Below are 8,567 nucleotides of genomic sequence, written 5' to 3' on the forward strand. Positions count from 1 at the left end.
AACCGGAAGTCGGATCGGGATGAAATTAAATAGCCATTTACGGGGACGCAATACCTTTCATTTGAGGTCAAGTTTAGTCGAATCGGTCTAGCCATCTCCGAGAAACCGATGTGACTGTTATTCTGAATTTAGATACTTCCGCCGGGGCTTCCGGAACCGAGGATGGTGGCCAATGTGGCCAAATAGACTTTGAATGGATGTTAGTGACCTAATACTACAAATCGAAGCAGTTGTGGTCGTATTTTGGAAAAAATTTCACCTTTATACATTCATTGCAGAATTTATTAAAATCGACATTTTCTGCGTGTTCGTACTTATCACCCTGTAATTCCGGAACCGGAAGTCGGATCCATTAGAAATTCAATAGCAGTCTATGGGAACGTTGCACCTTTCATTTGAGACTAAGTTTGTCAAAATTGGTTCAGCCATCTCTGAGAAAAATGAGTGACATTTTTGGTCACATACACACACACATACACACACACATACATACATACACACATACATACACACACACAGACATTCGCCGAACTCGACGAACTGAATCGAATGGTATATGTCACTCGGCCCTCCGGGCCTCCGTTAAAAAGTCGGTTTTCAGAGCAATTGCAATACCTTTCTATTGAGAAAGGCAAAACATCGCGAAGCATCAAGTTCTAAATGTTCTCAAACGATATAATATCCGAAGAGTGATAAGAGTTATAAGAAATGTCTCATCACACTGTTAAGTGGATTAAAAACGTTTTTTATACTTGTTTCGATCCCATCAGGTAATTTTAAAAGTTTTGAGTGAAAAATCCTTTCCTCATAGGAAATATTCCGTAATTCATGAATTTGCGTTAAATGATGTAAATTTTTATCAAACTTTGTATGAACATATCTGCTAGAGTAATTATTTTTTAGTTGAACTTGTATACCATATTAATTCTTATGAAGTAGTGAAATGATTTTTCATTAATCGGAATATTGCAATAGTTATTTATAAAATTAGCACGACCTTGAACGTAAGAACTAATGTTGGGAAGACTTTCCAAGATTTTATGGGGGGGACTTGACAAAGTGACAATAAACTGAAGAAACATGCAAATATTCTGGTATTTACTATTCTATGGTACCCACTGTTAATGTTATTCACGGCACAAAAAATCCCACCTTAAACACCCGTCTATATCTGTATAGTACTTGTCCAAAAAATTGGGAGTTATATGGCGAAACCATTGACTTTACTGTGTCATAAACAAAACTTAAGCAGCAGTTTCAAGTAAATCAAAATTTTAACTAGTGTTAAGTTAGTTTAATAATTACTGTAAGAAACCGGTCTACATCTGATTGACAACTTGAAATAAATAAATAAATGATTACGTGACGTGTGAACACGCAATGTAATCAGTACAGTTAATCCCAAAAAGGAAATGCATAAAAAATCAAAATTCATGAAATACAATCGTTTTATATTTTTACTTGTACTAAAGGCCTCTAAAATATGGAAAAAATGATTACAGCATGCTTCATGCCATTATTTTTTGACCTGATATTTCAAAATTCTCTTGGTCAAGTCTCCCGCGATGCGATCTTTTTGCTCTGTGTGTTCCTTTCGTGGTCGCATTGCCTGCTTGTGGCGAATCCTAGACCTATACTTGTACCTCCATTCAACTCCGTAATACCTATGGGAGCGTGGCTGAGTCGTTGGCCTTCCTTAAGTAAGCAATACATCAACATTTCCTACCGTATCCTAAGTTTCGGTGAAGGTGGTCGTGGCCGGCAATGACGATTCTCATGCTATTAGTTTACTGAACTCAAAAGAGATAAAGTTCATTCCCGATCATTTATCTCACAAGCAAGATGAGTTAAACTAACTATTGGCATCATGATAATCGTTTGTAGGCAATCAACAAATGGCACCGTCCTTCGCAACGCAACGCAACTACTACCTTCTAAATATAAACCTGTTTTAATCCATACTATGTTGCGTTTCGGCTTCGCCTCATCAGAAACCGACACTAACTTATAGTCGGAATAGATTAGCGCCGGCTTGACGCAAATCCCTTAAAACTAAAACACACTATGTGTTTCAATCGAACGACTCATCAAACGTGATGTCCCGTTCGAGCAGAAGTTCTGTTTATGCCGATGAGACACAGTGAAGCCGAAACTTGTCTTGGCTTAGCAGGTCTATGCGAAAGCACTATGCTATATTTAATCCACCTAGTGGTGCTATTGTGCCTTTCTCATTAGTCCAAATTACGATTCCATGGCTCATTATGTTCAATACAATGGTGGAAATGTATATAACATATTCAGTACGATTTACACATAGTACATACAATGGATCGACAGCCACGATTTTGAGATACTATGTGTCGACACTGAAACATCGCTTGAAACCAGCAATGAAGATCCGTTAAGAAATTTTAAACTAGTTATAATTTTAAAGTAGTAACCCATTACTGCATACTCCTACCTAAGCCTGTACAAGCCAAAAAATTAGGTTGACAAGCCGGGATTAGGTTGACGATTTTTAGAACGATTGCATAACCTTTCTATATGAAAAAGGCAAAAATGTGCCAAAGTCAAAAAAGTCATTTTTTTCGAGATTACATCAAATCTCAACGTTTCACGTATTTTAAAGTCATTTGGCATCCAAAAGACAAATTCGATTTTGAAATTTTTCCTTACTCCCCCCTTTGAGAATTTTTCATTTCAGTTTATATGGGAATTTGCTCTGTGGTCGCACTCTTCAACCCGTAACTCCGGAACCAGAAGTCCAACCAACAAAAAAAAATCAATAGCAGCCGATGGGAAGGTTGTACCTTTCATTTGAGACTAAGTTTATGCAAATCGGTCCAGCCATCACTGAGAAACAGAGGTGACATTTTTTTCCACATGCACACATATGCACGAAACAGAGTCGAATGGCATATGACATTCGGCCCTCCGGGCCGGGATTAGGTTAACAATTTTTATAGCGATTGCATAACCTCTCTATATGAGAAAGGCAAAAAATAGTTTTTTTCGCATCAGACGCGTTTCTAATGTTGTACCTATGCACATCCCTTCACCTTTCTATTTGATCATACAAATATCGAGTGTGCATTTCATTTATGCTTTTAAAAATTGACACAATTATCGATCAATAAGTTCTTTACGTCATAGAGAGCCACTATAATGCGTCTGGCATCCCTAATATACATCGTATGGTTTAAGAGCCTAACTACCTATACAGCGTATCATTCAAACAATATGTGGAATCGTTTCACTATATGGGTTAAAGTTCGTGTATATTTTTATTGAGAAGTGTATCTGAGTCAAAATTTCTCAAACGGGCTACCTAAATTAGATGAAATTACAATTTCGAATGAAGATCCAATTTTTTGGTAGTGTTTGGTATTGCAAAATGAAATCCAGATGGGTAAAGCAAAAAAAAAGTTTGATCATAATATTAACATTTGAATTTTTAGTTCGTTTTTGCCTTTCTCATATAAAGAAAGGCTATGCAATCACTGTAAAATCGACTTTTTAACCGAGGCCCGGAGGGCCGAGTGTCATACACCATTCGATTCAGTTCGTCGAGATCGGCAAATGTCTGTGTGTGTATGTATGTGTGTGTGTATGTGTGTGTGTCATTTAAACTCACACAATTTTCTCAGACATGGCTGAACCGATTTTCGCAAACATAGTTTCATCTGAAAGGTATAACGCTCCCATAAGCTGCTATTGAATTTTTAGTTGATCCGACTTCCGGTTCCGGAGTTACGGGTTGAAGAGTGCGGTCACACAGCAAATTCCCATATAAACTGGTACCACCATGATGTTCAAATGATGTAAAACATATTAAAATTGATGTAACATTACTCTAGTTTGCGGGTCTGAATCACTAATGATCAATCAAAGCAGCTTTGAACACATTGGCCACCTATGACGGTTCATGACGCCCCCGGGGAACCCGCCAAGTTCCTAAGCTAATATCACACCCATTCCCCAACGAATTCTCTACTGATTTTTACAAACTTGATTTCAAATGAAAGATACAGTAATGCCATTGACTGCTGCTGAATTTCACTCGGTTCTGACTCTTGCTTCCGGAGTTACAGGGGTGTTAGTAAGTATACACTGGAATTTCCCATATAAATCGGTACAATCGTAATACCTCAGAGGCTAAAAACTATTGAAATGGTCACCAAATTACTTCTAATCGCAGATCTAGATCACTGATTGCCAATCAAACATTCTTTGAATATATTGTCCACTATCGACGATTCCGGAAGTCCGTAATTCCGGGCATATTTCATAATTAAAGTCACATCGGTTCTTTGGTAATGACTGAACCGATTTTCTCTAACCAAGTCTCAAATGGAAGGCAACATATGCAGTTGAGTATTGCGTCGACGCCCCTCCCCCCGTCTTGCCCTTACACCTCCCTCCTTCAACACTCCCCTCGTCTTGGACTACCCTCACGCCCGCATTTCCTTCACCCACCCCGTATACCGAAATAAGATGAAGGATTTCTGACGCATCCTCCACTCCCACTCTACTAACCCCCCATTCCCTCCACTTTCAAACCCATTCCACCAACATTTCAAAATATAATCACATGAAGATAACATTGAACTCATGCTGATTAAGCTAATTAAATATTATTCGTTTGCCTTTCTCATATAGAAAGGTTATGCAATGGCTGCAAAAACCGACTTTCTAACCGAGGCCCCGAGGGCCGAGTCTCATATAACATTCGACTCAGTTCGCCGAGATCGCAAAATATCTGTGTGTATGTATGTGTGTATGTATGTGCGTATGTATGTGTGTATGTGTGTATGTATGTATGTATGTATGTATGTACGTATGTATGTATGTATGTATGTATGTGTGTGTATGTGCGGATTTGTTAACAAAATGTTCACATCGGTTTCTCGGAGATGGCTGAACCGATTTTTACAAACTAAGATTCAAATGAAAGGTATAATATTCCCAAAGGTTGCTATTGAATTTCATTTTCAACCGACATCTTGTTCCGGATTACGAGTTGAAGAGTATGGTTACAAAACAAAATTTGTTGATTTGTCCACATCGGTTTCTCGGAATTTTCTGAACCGATCTTGACAAACTTGATTTTAAATGAAAGGTCCATCAGCTGCAGTTGAATTTTGCGTGGATCCGAGTTCTGGTTCCTGAATTACAGGGTGATACGTACGATCACAGCAAATCCCGATTCTAACGAATTCTGCGATGAATGTAAAAAGGTGAATTTTTTTCCAAAATGTGCACAACTGTTGAATTTGTAGATCTAGGTCACCAACAGTCATTCAAAGTCTCTTTGGCCACACTGGACACCATCGACGGATCCGGAAGCACCCAAATTCAGAATAACGGTTATATTTGTTTCTCGAAAATGGCTAGACCGATTTGATCAACTTAGTCTCAAATGAAAGGTGTTGCGTCCCCGGAAACTGATATTAAATTCCATCTCCATCCGACTTCCAGCTCCGGAGTTACGGGTTGTGGAGTGCGATCGCATAGAAAACTCCGATTCAAACCGATACCGCGATGAATGCAAAAAGTGCTCTTATGTATACTTACCAAGTGTAATAAGAATGAAAGACATTTCCATAATGTTATATTGTACGAACCAGCTATTAAATCATAGTTTGGAGAAATGAGAAAGGTTTTTTAATAAAATACTACAGGCGACCTAATTGACCGATTTTAACTTTAACCTAAATAAAAAAATGATCTGCACCTCTTTTTTGGTCGAAAAACACAACCACCTATACTAATTTTAGTACACTCAGGTTTTTTTTTACGCGGGGGATACGAGCCGCGTAAATGAAAACCGCGTAAATTTCAAAATCCGCGTAAATGAAAACCGCGTAAATTTCAAAATCCGCGTAAATGAAAACCGCGTAAATTTCAAAATCCGCGTAAATGAAAACCGCGTAAATTTCAAAATCCGCGTAAATGAAGACCACTTAAATTTAAGAATCCGCGATAAAGGGAACCTCATTGATGGATACCGCGTAAATTCCAAAATCCGCGTAAATGAAAACCGCGTAAATTTCAAAAACCGCGTAAATGAAAACCGCGTAAATTTCAAAAACCGCGTAAATGAAAACCGCGTAAAATTCAAAATCCGCGTAAATGAAAACCGCGTAAATTTCAAAATCCGCGTAAAAAAAACCGCGTAAAAAAATACCGCGCAAAAAAAAACCGCGTAAAAAAACTTGAGTGTACCTTACACCAGGCCGTCGAGAAAAAATGGCCCGGCATGTGCAACCAAGTTATTCTACGCCAAAAGTCACCGCGCACGGATTTCAATCAACTGATTGAAAGCGTAAACACATTTCGTTGCCGCGACACCGCTTGGACCAACATGTCTGCTTCAGCTTTTCTCGCATTCTTAAAGAAAATTAATGGAAGCGTGACAAGCAAGCGGGGTAAACATTTATTCAACCTATAATTTTGAATTCAAAGTGATGACATATACTTATTTATACATGAATCGATTGCAATGAATGCAGGCTACAATTTATAGGAGAAAGGCTTTTTAAACTTCATTATAGTGATCTTCACTAAAATTTTAATTTTCCGTAAACAACATCACGACGTATTTTTCTGTATGATAATAGCATTGGAGATATTTTGTTACGAAGTTTTTTTAATGTTCAGCTGAAAAAGACAGGTATTTTGAACGGTACATGCTTTTTTATATGTGGTTAGTCGTAAACAATGTTCCTCATATAGATATCTTGCGAAGATTTTTACGAGCTGTGCATATTCAATAAAATCCCCTCAATGAGAATAGTATTATAATTCATACACATTTCTACCCAGTGTGAACCACTGTAGCACGCCAAAAAGAGTAAAAATTTGCATTTTGTTATTTCCACCATACACAAAACATGCGACGAAGCATAGAATGTCGCATCTATATAGGTTTGTCAAGCATGAAAGTTGTACATTGTCATCGCTGAAATAGCTTCCTGTTCACGAACGAAAACTAAAGTAGAATTAAAAATAGAAATTTACGAGGATGTAATTTTGTAAATTCTAACACATGTTCTTTTAATATATCCGCTACATGCATTTTCTCTTGTTCTTATTTCATTTCTCATTGCATGTCCAACAATATCAACAACAATTTTTCGGCCTCGAACACGGAACTGTCGTCATTATTTTCTATGCCATCGCCGTTCTTCCGCTAAAACGACAACACCATCATCGTAAAAACAACAATGATAATCATTGGCGCGCTGGACTGCGATGGACCGGCGTACTTTCCCTGAACCCGGCATATCAACCAACGGTCATCCGACGAAAAAAAAATACATGCCAAAAACATCACCACTAAAATGATTATGTCGTTATGAATCTTCGGCACTCGAAAACACACGGACGCAATTTGATGTAACCTGCAATTTTCCAACCACTATCTAATGGCAACGATCGCCCCCGGAATGTGACCACTCTCTGGCCGCCACTGGTGACGATAATGATAATCTTTAAAACTTTTGATACCTCCTAATGACCACATTTCGGAATATGGTCCTCGCACGAAAATTGGAGTAACAATTTGCCACCCGCTGCTGTTGACCGAATGACCAATACTGACCATTTCCGCTTGTGGCTTCGTCTGCGGGTCGTCAATTGGCCTGTTGACAACCTTAACTATGTGTAAATTCAACGAATGTAGGGCGTAAGTATCATTATATCTTTATTCCATTCACGTTTTGACCGTCGAATAATTACAGGCTCAGTTACCATTGGTACAGTTTATTTGCAGGGGCTTCCATCCTGCTGTATATTATCTAATAAAAATTTTAATAAAAAATGGTTTTCAACGCTGTTATTCTTGAGTTATATTCTTTAGCAATCTATAATTAGTAACAATATATATGGAGAATTGATCAGTGCCTTCTCTTCATTTCATTTTAGTATACAATCTATCAAAAGCACAGTACATCGCAACAATTCAAGATGGCAGTGGCGTAGTCAAGGGAGGGTTTTGGGGGTTAAAACCCCCTCCAAACCAAAATATTTGAATTGAAGAAAGAAAAGTTAGATGCTGACTAGTTTATTAAATATTCAAATAATAATTTTGGAAGTTTATTATCTGTTCATTACATTGAGAACCTAATGTTTTAAACGTTATGGGGACTTTTTGTAAATTGTGAGAATAGGATCTTGTAACTAATATTTTAGTGAGGATTCTATAGTTGATAAATCATGTAAATATCAAGCAAAATAGCTTAATGAAAACGCCTACATAGAAACTGATAAAAATGGCGTTTTACGCTTGTCTCTAACAGGTCAGAATCGGTTTTTATGTGCATTTGATTTTTTTGGGTTATCACTTATATAAAGTGCCACTAGCTAAGATTGGTAATAAAACTTTTTTTCACGTTTTTCGCTATTTATGGTGTACATTTGGGTATCGAATTTTTTTTTTTTCTTTATTTTTATTTTCGTGACTTTAAAGTATTTTTTCATTCGTCACGCGGGTATCGAATTGAATGGCGCCAAGATTCCATAATTTGGAAACCATCAGCTTTTGGCGGTTTAGTATTTAGCAGCAT

This window comes from Topomyia yanbarensis, chromosome 3 (genome assembly GCF_030247195.1).
Source record: "Topomyia yanbarensis strain Yona2022 chromosome 3, ASM3024719v1, whole genome shotgun sequence".
Classification (NCBI taxonomy): Eukaryota; Metazoa; Arthropoda; class Insecta; order Diptera; family Culicidae; genus Topomyia; species Topomyia yanbarensis.